The 15,961-nt window shown below is 33.1% G+C and overlaps 1 long non-coding RNA gene across 1 annotated transcript; it reads right to left on the bottom strand.

Annotated features, from left to right (window-relative positions):
* Nucleotides 1-9,607: 9,607 nt before the first annotated feature.
* On the bottom strand, nucleotides 9,608-11,211 carry LOC127841528 (uncharacterized). Its single transcript, XR_008031052.1, has 3 exons — nucleotides 11,038-11,211; nucleotides 9,894-10,241; nucleotides 9,608-9,701 (listed from the first exon to the last, which is right to left on the bottom strand). It is a non-coding gene; the product is annotated as an uncharacterized LOC127841528 (long non-coding RNA).
* Between the last annotated feature and the right edge of the window lie 4,750 nt (nucleotides 11,212-15,961).

The following is a 15,961-nucleotide window of genomic DNA, read 5'->3' as shown; positions in this document are numbered from 1 at the left end:
GGGTGCAAGATACGCATCATTCCCTGCAAGTTCAGTGTTGCCTGAAGCTGAAAAATATCAATCCTCTTGTCAAAATCCAAAAATCACGGCAGGTCCAAACTATAACGTTTCACATAACAAGCATCACGTCAAAAGTAATGGACTTGTGGTCCTTCGTATTGTGTCGTTTGACGCCATGTGAGATTTCCGTGTAACATAATACACTTAAACTATGGCTGACAATCGTAATGTGTTCTTTGCCCCTCGAAAACTCGGTAAAGACACCAAAATCATCAATTGTTAGTGGAGAGTTACAAAGTTATGATCATTCATATATTTTGGTGGCCATCTTGGAGGCCATTTTGGACGCCATGTTGGATTTGTGTGTAATATAATAAACTTAAACTATGTCTGATAATCTTAATGTGTTCTTTGCCCTTTGAAACCTATGTATAGCCACCAAATAATAAAATTTGAGTGGATATTTACATAGTTATGATCATAAATAGGGTTTGGCGGCCATCTTGGAGGCCGTTTTAGACGCCATGTTGGACTTGTGTGTACTATTGTAAACTTAAACAATGTCTGATGATCTTTATGTGTTCTTTGCCCCTTGAAACCTAGGTATAGACACGAAATTCATCAAATTTGAGTGGATAGTTACATAGTTATGATCATTAATATGTTTTGGTGGCCATCTTGGTGGCCATTTTGGACGCCATGTTAGATTTGTGTGTAATACAATAAACTTAAACAATGTATGATGATCTTGATGTGTTTTTGCCCCTTGACACCTATGTATAGGCATAAAAATAATCAAATTTTAGTGGATATTTACATAGTCATGATCATTTATAGGTTTTGGTGGCCATCTTGGCGGCCATTTTGGACGCCGTGTTGGATTTGTGTGTACTATTGTAAACTTAAACAATGTCTGATGATCTTTATGTGTTCTTTGGCCCTTGAAACTTATGTATAGAGAACACATTCATCAATTTGATTGTATAGTTACATAGTTATGATCATTAATAGGTAATTGGCGGCCATCTTGGCGGCCATCTTGAAAAAAAACTTTCCGGAGGTCCGATTGTAGTTAACTTGTTTTAGAGGACCTTCTACCCTACCAGGATCAGTTTAAATACCCTTATTAGCAATTTTTTGGTGGTTGAAGGTACTTTTTTCATATATTGACCCTACTAGTACTTCTTGCTAAAAACAGAGTATTGCCATTCAATAATCAGCGCAACTATCAATCAAATAAGCATGAAATGTCATGTCAGCTCGCATGGGATGAAGTGAACATTATTGGCAGTCGTTACTCAACATGATTTACAGTTTATTGTAACTTAAAACAAATTTACCGAGTATTTCACCCACCGTTTGACCTTGTCAACAAACAAACACACTTCCTGTTGGATTAGTGATTATTTGTAAAGCTGTTTAATTATTTATCAAATCCCGTGTCCACTTTGTCAAAGCAATATTAAGATCTATTTAAATATTCACCTGACTTTTGACTTCTAGTGAAAAATGTTAAGCATAGATAGAGCGGCATATCTGGGGCAAAACTATGGTCCCATTTAAGTGACTTATAATGGCATTAAGAATATGAAGAGATTGCTGTATAATATTTATTTAACCCCTCCCACAACTCACTTGGAATGAAAATGGTTTCAACCCTACCCAAAGTAAGACATCACTATTCAGACAATGAAACTGACTGGCACAGTTTCATTGGACATAACATGTTAACCATGATTATACTTCTTGCAAGTACCATGCTCTATCAACTAAACGGTGTATTATCAAAACTGAGAGTCTTCTTTTATGGGTATAAACAGTGCTTAGAAATGACTATTGTACCTACTTAATATTTTATAATATAAGCATTTGTAACCTTGCTTTTATGTAATTGTCTCGTCCAAGATATCATTTGGAAAAATATTAAGACCATGTTTCATGAGCATTGGGCAATCAATGTGACCTGTGTAGTTCTCCACATGTCACCTTTTGAGTGTTCGAAAGATGTTATATGTTAGATAAATGTTTTGTGGACACGTAAGATATGAACACAAAAATATCCCAAAAGCTCACTATGAGCATGTTATGCTCAGATGAGCTAAAAACAGCACACACAAAATTAATTTAAATTTGCCAAGAATCACAATGAACTTAACACATGTCAGGGAGATAGGTATGGCCTTAGTTATACACAATAATATTGAGCGTATACTAGATACTTGTTGTGTTTTCTATATTAATATCTTTGTAACATAAGTGTGAAATCTCTGTATATCTTATGTAATATTGGATATTTAGTATATCAATATACATACTTAGAAAATAAATTAAGATATAAGTAAAAGGATCATATATATAAGAGATGACAATGAGTGCAATATAAAAAAGAATTGATTTCGCCTCATTTAAAAAAGTGCATTAGATGTGTTATAAAGTTACACAAGAGCACCGCATAGCGGGTGCCAACGCTCGGCTGCGGGTGCAGTTGTGAATAAATGAAAGCTTGTCAGAAGAATTTTTTAGAGGTCACAGTGACCTTGACCAGTGACTTTTGACCTGTGGACCCACAAATGGGTGTGGCGTATAGAACTCATAAAGGTGCAGCTACATATGAAGTTTCAAATTTGAAGTGGGAAGCACTTTGATTTTAGAGCCAATGTTAAGGTTTTAGCACGACGCTTACGGCGGACGACAAGACGAGCTGGCTATAACAATACTGCGGGTGTTCTTCGAAAACAGCCGAGCTTAAAATGAAGCAAATTTTTGGTTAAAAATGTATCTTAATGTTCATACAATTATACATTTTTTTTGTTATATTGATGTAAAATTACAGTTTTGCATATTTTTTCGGATTTCGTTAGATTGCTTGCTAAGTAAGCAAGTAAGGCAATGAACCATATCAAATGTCCTTTGTATGAGTAAGAATGTTATGGTTTAATTCGTTGTGAACTTTTTAAAAAATAAAATTTTGTATATAAAAGATTGGTAAATTTTATTTATAAATATCATATTCATTTTGAATGTTTGTGTTTGGAAAAAAAATTCAGTTGATGTTAAGGTTGATTTAGTCGTTCAAAACAAAACTGGCAAGAAAATTAGATATAACTACAAATAATACAAAAACGTTTACAGTTAACACTTATAAATACTAATACCTAACGACATTTAATTATTAAGCAATTTTCATTCCTCAGTCAACATAGGCAAGCAATATTAGAAAATCATTTTAATATTGTAATAATCATAAACCTTCTTTGTACTTTATCATACAATATAATACCTTAGACTGCTCCATGCCTAATGAATGCATGTCACCTCCTGAAGATGAAATATGTGGGGGCGTTGTCTCACGTCTGTCAATTTTATTTAATACAGGATCCGTTGGCAGCATGCCGTTTCCATTAGCAGCTTGGTTATCATCAATTACAACATTTGAAGATTGCTACCATCATGCCCCTTTGGGATTTGGGATGCCAGCATATAGGGGTCAAAGTCTCCAGGTCGAACCATCACAGAGGTAGAGAAACGTTTTGGGTTTGAGGATTCAGTCTTATGTTCGGCAGGCACAGTAGAAGGAAAACTCATTGATCTTGCAAACGAGTCAGTTTTAGGACTGTGTGTTGGGTCTTCAGCTTTTCTTTGGGTGCTCGTACCGGTCATGACTTTATCACCAGAAAATTTAGCCACGTTATTCTCAGTACAAATACACACATACTGTTTATCCAACACTCTGCATATTTTTTTACATGTTAAACACAGTATAAAGTTAGACTAAAATAAAATCCCAGAAATGGTAATTGCAAATGTCTTAAATAATTATAATTGCTTGGAAACCAAGTACTAAATAATGTATGTTCAACAAGAGATGTGTTTGCCAGAAATACAGCGCCCCCTATTGCGCCTCCGCTTTGAAGCCATATATTTGACCTTTGATCTTGAAGGAAAACCTTGACCTTTGACCACTCAAATTGTGCAGCCTATGAGATACACATGCATGCCAAATATCAAGTTGCTATCTTCAATATTGCAAAAGTTATGGCCAATGTTAAAATTGCAGACGGACGCATTGACTGACAGACAGACAGACGAACTGACAGACAGTTCAACTGCTATATGCTACCCTACCGGGGGTATAAACAAATATACAAGTCTAAATGTATAATCCCCAATGTGTATACCTGCAGTTCTCCCTAAAATATCTTTCATGTTGTACCAAGATGGCAAAGAATTCAACGTTATTATTTCACGGAAGGCATCCTGTACTAACTTCACCATTTTGTCGTCGAAGTCGACAAAATGGACTTCTAGTAATCATTTATGGTTTCTGTGATAGTTTACTGTAGTTTCGAACTGCTCTTGCATATGCTACAGCACATATTTGTTTAGGTACACCAAACATGCCTGTTGCGGTTTAGGAAAAGAAAAAAAATGAAACGTAAACAGCATACATAGAAATTTATGGATTAAGTATGGAGCCTCAAGCTAAATCATTTAAAAATAAACCGATTCAAGTAAATGTAGTTTTTTGCTTCTTCAATCATTTAAGGATAAAACTGTTGTGTTTACGCGTTTCAATTATTCTTCATGCTTATTTGCTTCGTACTATTCAAGTCAGTACATTCAATTATTTAACTGTATACATGTATGTGAGATGAACTTCATATCTGGTTTTTCGACACTGTTTGATCAACAAAAAACTTAACGGCCAAGTTAAAGGAATGAAGAACCCTACTCTTCTTCTTTATGCATCATACAATTTCTCATGTTTTTATAATCGTTTTTCTTAGCTGAGATATCAATGGTTAACTGCAGTGTTCTTTTTTATATGTAGATTGATAAACAATATTAATGTAAACTGCAATGTTTCCATAGAATGTTGCCAAAGGCAGGAATATAAAACACATGGTTACAGTGTATTTGGAAGGGGTTTAAAAGTCCTCAACTAGACATTGAAACCCATCTTAAATAAATGTAACATACATGTACATTTGTTTTATTTAATAATTCAGTTAATTAACCCAAGATAACAAATCAACTTAAAAACAACACAATTTCGCAAGACAACGCTACTATGACGAGACTCCTATACCCGAACTGATTGATGGAATAGCCACCGATGTCATTCTCAGTTCTTCTGCTTTAGTCAAACTGTTGAAGATGGCACTTTCAAGCTTTTCCTCACACTTTATGACTGTTTTCTTAAACATTCCAAAATGTAAAGTTTAATAAAAATGTACAGGAAACACAAATCTACATAATTTATATCACTCTACAATTAGTGTCCAAAGATCAGTTCTTTTGTTTTCTTTACTGTATGTACCATTTAGAAATGATATATTACAAATGTGCACATAAGCTAGGCACACAACATAACAACTATGAGTCAGATAGGCAACCCAACATGAAATAAGTCAATTACATTCACAACTTGAAGAAAAACGTATAGGTTTTTTTTGTTTCTGAAATTGAACACAATGCTTTATAATTATTTCGCATAATAAATGTGACTTATTAACATTAATCCGCATTCTGAAAAGTGTGAATAAACAAATGTATAACTCACTTGCAAATGTATACAATCAAAAAATCAATTTTACCTCAGAATAGGGTTTACAATCTGACCACATTGGCCCAACAGCGTGGATAACAAACTTGTATTGAAGATTTCCCGCACCTGTATGGCAAGCCTTTCCAACCTCTATACACCCACGATGCGTTGTTTTCAATAAAGCCTGTCCTTCTGCATCCAACGAATGACCTGCCTTCAATACAATCGCAAGTGAAATTCCTGCATCATGATTTAGATGTCCATTGGCTGCATTTACTATACAGTCAACACGTGTCTTCAATATATCACAGGAGTACACACACACTCGGATGCGCTCTGATGTCCAGATTTCTCTAAAATTAGCTGCTCCTTCAAGAAATCCTGATTTGTGTACAGCTAAAGACTGCTTCGGTCTTGTGCCATTAATGGACTCTTTCATTTTCGGCCCTTCGCCAACTGGTTTCGATGGAGCATGTCTTGTGCCGGATATTGAAGAATGACCTTTGAAAAATGTAAGTATAATAAATGTTACGTCCATGATAGACCTATGTTGCTAATCTGGAAGGAATGGTGACAGGCCCCAATTTTACAATGGAAAGCAATGTTGTATACAGTTAATATAAGATTGGGAAATAAATTTTAATTCTTGAGTGTCAAAAATGTATATTTTTTAATTTGACATTTACCCGTTTTTGACCTAACATTAATAAGTTTTTAACATTTTTGAGATTTTCATACGTGGAATGTGCTTAAAAAGTTTGATAATGATTGGGAAAGAGATGTTACATGACTGAATAAATGTAGATAATGCACAATGGCCACAATGCAACAACAAAATCATTGGTGAGCTAAACAATAAATGATCATATTTTTTACATTACGTAATTTAATGTAAACATGCAATTGCTGTGCAAATGGATTATTAAAAATAATAACAAGAAGTTTGCAAATGCTTGCAAACATATATATCCGACAGGAGCAAACACACCTAAAACAGAAAAATAAGTGTTCAAGAAAGCTACTTCATTTTTTAACCCAGAAAATTGTTCTAGATTAAATTGTCAAATTGTTCAGTTTTAACATTATATATGCCCTTTGTTGTTTTAAAAAAAACTGAAAAAAGAAGGAAGTAAATTACACGAAAGTTTGAAAGTTTCCTTAGTTTTAGACTATTTTTCTTTAACAATAACAGTTTACCACATATGCAAGAGGCAAATTATCTTTTTTGAATTAAGGCAAGAGCTTAATTTGTGAAATTATTTATAACAAAAAAAGCAATACTTACCCATTGTTTCTGCTTTCTTGAAAGCCTGTGGAAAAAAAATGTAATGAATTATCAGACCGCCTGTTCAGCGCAACACTGTTCCAACTATGTTTTGCAAAAATGTTCAAGAATAAGAAAAAAAACTTGCTTTTATGTATACTTTTTTAAATCTAACACATATTTTGGGTTATATCACTAAAAACCATTTCAACGTGTAATTAAACATAAATGAAATAATTTTAAAAATTACTAAAAGAGATATTTAACAGTATTTGAGTTAGAACAGTTTTCCTGTTGTAAATTGTAGCTATGGGGAATTTTGGTTTGGTGCAACACTATTCCAACTCAAGTTAGAACAGTTTTCCACTTATAAAATTAGTTGTTTGGTAATACCGTTTCCGCACAAAACTGCTTCTTGGTTATGTTTTTGTATTCTTTTTAAACAAAAAAGTTATAAAACATGAAAAATGCATCAATATAATTCAGCAAATTTTATCATTTCAGACACGTAGGTGTGTGATTACACCACAATTGCAATTTCACTCTTGTCAAAGCCATTAAGAATGTAACTGAATGTAGCCACTGTTGTATTGACAGAAAATGTATATGTATATTTTGATGAAATAGTTTGTGTTTTTGTAAGTTATGACCTAGTAACCTAGTGTTTTGGAAGCACATGACCTCTATTTGAAATCATTCTAGATATTATAAAGATAAACATTTATACCATGTTTTTTTATTAAAGATTTTACCTGGTGACCGTTTGTATGCATCTGACCCAGATAGTAATGGGGGTATAATAAACCTAGGTATAAACAATAAAAAACATTCTGACAAAGTTCATGAAGATTTAATCATTTATGTGGCCTCTTGAGTTTTTTAAAATAATATTTGACAGGCTGCCCTTATTTTAAGGAAGAATTGATCCAGATACGAAATAAGCATAGAAAAAGTCTAGATATACATTTTGCTGTTCTCAATTTGTAACAAGGTTTTTATAAGATTTGACCTGGGGATTTAGATTTTGGTAGCAATTGAGCTAAATTCGAACTCTGCCTAGATATTGTCTAGATGATCTTTCTGACCAAGTTTCATCAAGATTGGATGACAAATGTGACCTGAATGGAAACGACCTAAATGTTGACGATGCAAACCACACACTGGACATCGAATGACGACTGCAAAGGATGATCACAAGTTTACTTACACACAACTGTGCATCAAAAAGTATGACATAAACACAAAAACGTTTTGCTCTTCTACGTATTATAAACAACAACATGTGTTCTGATGGCCAGAAAATTGTTTACGGCATAAATTAATACACTTTCATACCAAAACTCACTTCAACCAACATAAAACTGTGTTTATTCTGTGTTTTTTTTTCTGTGTGGAAGTTGGTTTTTGTTAGTTAAAGCGAGTTCTATGTGAGTTTAACTGAATTTAAAGTTGTTTGTTTTAAGAAGATGTGTGTTTAAGCGATTTTTGCCCTGTAAGGAGTTGTTTTTTGTGTGTGAAAAGTGAGTCTTTTTAGTCATGAGTTGGTTTATGTGTGTTTAAGTGTGTCTGTTTGTTTCAGAAACGAGTCTTTCACAAAAGAAGTTGGTCTCTTTTAAAAACAGAAGTGGGTTTTAGCGTGTTAAAGTTGGTCTTGTTAAAATAATTTGAAGAGTTGCAACGAGGCTAAAAGACTCACTTTAACACTTTTTAAATAAGTTTGTCTTTTGTTTATTAATATAATTTGTATTAATATAATTAAACAATGAAACAATTATTCTCCAACTGAGTCTTTTTTCATGTTTATAGCCCTTTATAATAACAGTGAATATTAAATGAGAAATGTCATTTTTATCAACAAAAATGTTATGTTATTAATAAATATATCCTCAAAAGATTGAAATGATCATAAAATATTTTGATACTAAAACCCATAATTCTGTTGGTTGGTTATTTCCGTAACTTCGTGTTATTTTGTTATTTTGATTATTTTTATTGAAGTTGTATTGAAGTTGTATTTAAAGCGTATGAAGGACCTAATCAACTTTGAAATTCATACACTAGATCCTATAAATTAAAATGCTTTTCATATTTTCTGAAATTGCCGGAGAAACGAAAAACTTAATAATGTTACTAGAAATGTGGAAATGCATCATTATTACGCCTTTATATAGTTTTCAAAATGCCCTAATTTTATAAGCATGTATGCATTAATGGTATGGCAACACAACGTTATTTCACTTATTACTAAGGACTTAATATGTGAATCAGTAGAACAGCTTTACAATGACAAACACAACGTATAAATAAATCGCACTGTGTGTCACTACTATAAATTATTGAAAGTGTCATAATATTATGTGGGCATGCCAGTATCTATTATATTTCCTCAGCTACATCAAACAAATAAGTATGTGAACTTTCTTATACTGATATTTAACCCAAATAAGTTAGTGTCTAGTGCACGTATTATTATCAGACATTTACTAACACCATTCAGTGTGTTATATTGAAATATTCACAATCAAGTTAAGTTACTAGTGCTGTGTATTATGGCTATTTTGGTGTTTATTTCTGATAGGAACCATAAGAGGTGCCTTTAAATTTTCTGCTCGAATTATTTCTATATCATTCGATGGACCAATTACATTTAAATGAGTCTCATCACTTTACTGCAGAAACGTAAATAACTCAGGAACGAACTTAAGGATGGTCTTAAAATCGATCATCTACTTAAGATTATCGCGCGCGACATGTCATCTTGACATAAAAGATTAATATGGTGCACACGTATACGTACATTTGTATTGCCTCTTGAATCTTTTATACCACCTATGTTGTGGTTCTTGCTGGGATCGAAATCATTGGCAGAATATAAAGCCTGTTCTGCGTCTATATAAGGAGTACATTAGTAATATGGCTGGTTTAAAGGTTGAATAATATTTAATGTTTACATGATCCTATTTTTCCGTTAATTTCATTCAGGTATTATAATTTACATTTTCTTGAAATAGATATTATACAAAAAGAGAAAAGTGTAGTATGGCATATTGTCAGTGTTGTTAAATATTTGAATCCAACTACCTTCTGATGCGTTATCGTTCAACATGCTCAATAATTCTGCACATGCTTTCTTGGCACTTTCACATACTTGCTGTTGAGTACTACACACAGTGACTCTTAAGTAGGCCTACTTCGGGTTGGTGTGTGCATATTCGTGAAAGCATTTCAACAATATATACACAAATCCTGTGTTATTCCAGGTTTTTACCGCGTCGATATTTACAGCAACTGTTCTTGTCTTGGTTGCAACAATTGTTTCTTAACACTTAATAATTCGTTTTTCAAGTTCAGATATTGTGAATTTTTCGGGTATGCAGTATGGAATTGCAAGTTTTATTGTATCTGAATCAATTTTTTTCAGGGCTATATCTGAAAGAAAACAGTGTACAGTTTTGAACAATCGAGACATATAAGTAACAATAGCATATATAACCCTTCATATAAAACTACAGATTCTCATGTACGACTAGTCAAAACCATTATTATACTTAATTTATTTTAAATCGTATGGGCCGCTGATGTGAATTTCATTAAAACACGGCTTTGACGAAAGTATCGTAGAAAGGCACCCCAACCTATTCAAAATAAACTTTACGTTCATAGCTCTTTTTATCTGCACACTTGTTATTTTGCAATATGAAATCCAAAACGCTAAGCAATAGAAAGATTTGTTTTTAAACAATCCTATTTTACTAGTATGATATTTGTGCACTCAGGAAAATGTATTATTATGTGTAATTCTTATTTCATCACAGTCACTTGAGGTTTGACACGTGAAGTAATAAAGGACTATGCATAATCAATTTATAAATTCTTATATGTAAACCAAGTTTCATATTCATATTCTATGCACTTTTAAATAGATAACTTACCTGCGGAATAAGCGACGGGCAGATGTATGAACAGAGTAACGAATTGACTGACAGACAAAAAGCAACATATCGCCAAATAATTATACAAAGTGTTAGTGTCGTATCTTATGAAGTTGTTGGGTAAATGCAGTTTGAAGTTGTTTTTGTCTATTTATGTTACAGTATAAGGACATTTGACAAATTTTGCGGCCGGCCGGTCTGAACCATGGACAGACAGACATAACGGGCAGAGGGAAAACCAACTGGTGTATGCTAAAAACGATCCAATGACCTTATACAGTTTCAAAGGTTACCATGAGTTTCGTCGGTCTCATAGCATTCTATGGACAGCTTGGCTTCGGAGTGAACTAGGCTGTCTTGCAGCACACACACTTCAAATTCCCCTGGCACAGTCCTTTGGAACAGGTTCATGTCAGCCATGGCGATAGATATAAAAGCACGAGGCAATTATCTTCTAAAATAACATAAACAACAGAGTACGAGAACGAAGGACCGTTATTAAATATGAGATGCAGGTAATTTATTTGTTTACTATTTCTTATTCCAGCAGCAGATAAAACTTATTTTATGTGTTATGCATGTTTTATGTACCATGTTTTACAAATTGTTAAAATATGAAATAAATAAATGAAAGGTGTTTCGTTGAACGCTCAATCGAGTTTCCGTAAAGCGTATTTCATGTACGTGAACAAAAAAAGTACTTATATTATAATTACGTACAGTACAAAAATCCTGGAATAATGGTTTTTAATCGAACGTTTCATTATGCATATACAATAAACATATTGAGAACATATTTTATGAAGTCTGACATACAAATTATTTTATATGGGGCCTGTTGGTTTGGCATTTTTTAAATGTTGACTTCATATGTGTGAGTATTTAATACGTCGTGTCCTTATATGGACAGGTTTAATTACCAATCATTATACTGAAATAAGACCGTTGTTTTAATCGATATCTGTTGTATTATCAGAACATCATAACAACCACGTGATCAACCACGTGTTAAGAGTTCTCGCTAAAGCCCGGCGATAATCCCTGCACACTAGCTATCCAGCAACGCAACTGTATAGACGCTTACATGCTACCTGTAAATATGTTAAATAAAATTGTAGAATAGAAGTTCGTGTATCTTGTGATATCGCCTTCACATCAGTGTTGACATTCACATAACAAATACACAATATACAACAATATCTTCTTTAAAGGGGCCTATTCACGTTCAGTTAAATTGACAAAATTGAAAAAAGTTGTTTCGGATTCTCACATTTACGTTTTAGTTATGATATTTGTGAGGAAACGGTAATATTGAACATTTAGCATGCTTTCAAACAGCCAGTATATGCATGTTTTGACTATTTGAAAACCCGGCATTAGCTACTACACACTTCCCCCCAGCTGCTACCCCCCTACAAAACTCTTAAAATTGTCCATTAGTAATACAAAATAACATGACAAATAAAGTTAGTCGAAAACAATTGTTGTACTTATATATATAACAAGATATATGCGACGTAGACCCTTTAATCGCTCAGTTCGGCATACCAGCCAATTTCCGGGGTTCACTTCTTCATCAATGTTCAACCGATTTGCACAATCTTGGTATCAAACAACGCAGAAGACTTCATACTAAACGAATAAATCGATGCATGTTCGCATAAGTGTACCTGATTACCACGAAAATACATTACAAACGTACACACTTCGGTCAGACATTCTGATCTCGCGAAACGGGATTTTTTTAATAATTGAATTGGAAAGGACTTCCGTGTAGTTAGTTTTGACCATGATGATTTGAGAGAAATTATAAGAAAAAAAAAGAGGAAAACTATTTTAAGTTACACACCGAGTATCAAACCCCTGACCATTGCGGTTTCAAAGATGACGATTTTTCGAAGTGATCGATATTGACTATACAATTCTTATAAATAATGTTAGTTCCGGACTGTGTAAGTTTACACGTAAATAAATGTCTTCATTCTTGGGCGTGGCCAGTTTTTTTCCCAACGGACGGTTTTTAAACAAAACTTGGTGGAGGACAACAATAGGATGATACATGCCACAAACCAAACTTTTTGGTCTTGCGGTTTCAGAGAAGATATTTTTATAGTGTTTGCTCCATACATATAAATATGATCACTTGAGTATTAACAATGTACATTTTGACAACAGACAATGCAGGAACGATAATTAACAATGGGCAAAATGTCGTCCCAAAAGCTCACTGTAAGCAGTTGTGCTCATTATATCTAATAAGGACTCTTGCTCGGTCCATCTGTCTAACCTATGCCAGAGCACTGTGAAAAGGGTTTTTATTCCACCATTTTTTCAATAGACTGGGGTCCTTTACGTTCAAAGTAGTTTGACAAAAACGGGTAAACATAATGTTCTTTTTTGTGCGCTTACATACAATATAAAATGGTCAAGAAAAGTATCATCATAATAAAACATTAAAAAGTATACGCAATGCATCTTCTGAAAACAAAACTGTTGACCAGACAGCGTTTTCTTATGATAAAAGAAAAAAACTTTATTAAGTGCGCAGTCACAATTATGGTATTGTAGCAGTTTTGACTAAGCTTCCGACATGACTAAGTTTTGAATTGACACTTCTCTGACAAACTCGATAATAGACCAGCTCTCTTTAATCTTCATTGTTAAGAAGAACTCTTACGGTTATCACGAAGTGGTTGAAGTGTGCGGTAAGTACTTGGTATTAAAAACTTCCTTCTGCAGTATGTACAAGATGAATATTAAATTATTACAATGACCATAAACAAATGCAGCTAAAAGTTTTTATAGACAGTGTTCGACTATGACTATTCTTAGTAAGATAACCTTTGTGCAGGCATTCTGATTTTGCGAAACGGATAAGTAAACAAAGGGATTTTTTTATAATTCAAAGACGATTTTGAATGAGTCCAATGGACTTCCTTGACACAAAACAAGGAGTCCGAGTCTCATTTAAAGAGTCTCGGACTAACGGACTCCCGTTGGTGTTGGAATCTGTTAGACATAACAATTCTATTATGAAATATATACAACACGCGGGCGTTAGAAGCGTTTTTGATCTATAATTTCATCCCGTTTCAGCAACTGTTTAATAGATGTATCACATAATGATACAAGATAAATATTGATGCAAAGCATCAAAGGGCGTCGGGAATTTCAGTGTAAAAAGCACTCAATGAAGATACATCGAACGATTTTTTTTCTTCTGTAAATATAAATATATGTGCCGATTATTTTAAACAAAATAGAAAAAGATACTGGTATAACCATTATCTATGATTTTGTGTTATAACACCAAAATAACCATTATCTATCACTGGTGGTTAGCGTGTGGCTGTGATAATAATTAGTGGAAACATCTATATATATTTGATAGTGATTTTTTTTTTCAGAAAAGTTGATTTTTCGTTATAATATGATAATTTATCATTCAAAATGATGTTTTCACTAATTAGTATCACAGCCACACGCTAACCACCTGTGTAATCTATGATGTTGTGTTATAACCCCCAAATATTTCATAGTTCATTTTATTTACATTGGTTTCCTTTTTTTACTGGCATCCGTGTGCAGTTTTTATTAATGGAACAGAAATGTGTAGGTTTTAAAAAATATGCTTCATCTTGTAAGCGTAATTTCATATTTTTCTCAACTTCAAAGGGAGATGACTCTGAACTTATTCTTACGTTGCTCATTTACGATAGGGGTTGAGTACTCATTGATATGAAAACACTGTAAAAGTTTGAAAAAAAAATGAATGAAAACTGTTAATTGCATAAAGAAGCTGCATTTCACATTACTTTCAAATTCAGTAAAAGATCATAATAGATTTATTGCTCCGATATTCATCATTTTCAATAGGATTCGAGTAATACTGATATAAAAACACTTAACAAGTTTAGAAAGATTCAGACGAAAGTTGTGATATCTTTTAAACAAGTGGCAATTCTTTATTTTCTCAAATTTAATAGAAACAAATTCTGGACTTATTGTCCCGATGTTTCTCATTTTAAATGAGGTAAAAATGCTCATTGATATGAAGACAATGTAAGTTTGGAAAGAATGAAAAATGTTGACATAATCATCTAACCAAGCAGTTTTTCACTTTTATTTTTTAATTCAAAGAGACATAATTCTGGACTTATGGTCGGATAATGATAATATAAGGTTTGGGTTGGGTTCTCATTGATAAAAAAAACCCTGTGCAAGTTTGGGAAGAATCGGATGAAAATTTTGGACTTTGAACAAAGATTTCAAAATTTCTCAAATTCTAAGGAAGATAACTATGGACGTAATGGTCGGATAATGCTAAAGGGTCCATACCACCTGGATAGTAATACGTGTCGCGCTTCGCGCTCTATAAGTGGTTCTTAAAAAAACTCCGAGGAGTGCTTGACTCTTGGGAAACGGGTTGCTGGGACACAGCTCCTCCTTGATAAGCGGCTGCTTCCTTTATTGCAACTCATTGTTACAATCAATAATACGTGTCGCGCTTCGCGCTTTATATGTGGTAGGGATAGTACTTAGGGCAAATGATAGACAACCATTAAAATACAAGGATAATAGATGTGTTGTTTGCATTTATTTGTTTATATAAAAACACGATTATTTTTTATTAGATATTTAAGTGATGTAAGAAATTTTAATTAACGTTGTCAACACGCGGCATCCATTAAGTTTAATAAAAATGTCCAAAAAAAATATATACATTGATCCGTAAAATAACTTCTCCTCCCATAAGCGAAAAAAAAACGTATCACATACGGGTCGCCGCACTACAGTGCGACGCCAAAAACAAAAAAAAAACAACCCGTAAATTCCGTTATGATCTTTTTTATTTAATGACGTCATTACAATCAAAAGACTGTTAATATCCAATTTCAAACTATATGTTTTGCATTATGTAAATCTATTTTCTTATTTTGCCTGGTATAATATTAGATAAATGTAATTAATATTTTTATTAAGGTGCATTTATATACAAGGGTTTAATGAAATATTGTAGGAATGCAGTGTGCCCTTGATATAGTCTCTTAAAATTATATATTACAATTTTCTCCGTTTTCACTACTTATATAAGACATCAGTGTAAAATGATGTTGAATCATCAAAGTCATATCGAGAAATAACGCGTTAAACATTCTATCTTTAAATATTCATAGTATTTTTTGAAATGGCAAATTACTTTTAACAAACATACAC

The sequence above is a fragment of the Dreissena polymorpha genome, chromosome 8, assembly GCF_020536995.1.
Source record: "Dreissena polymorpha isolate Duluth1 chromosome 8, UMN_Dpol_1.0, whole genome shotgun sequence".
Taxonomy (NCBI): Eukaryota; Metazoa; Mollusca; class Bivalvia; order Myida; family Dreissenidae; genus Dreissena; species Dreissena polymorpha.
This window is presented reverse-complemented; position numbering and strand designations above follow the sequence as displayed.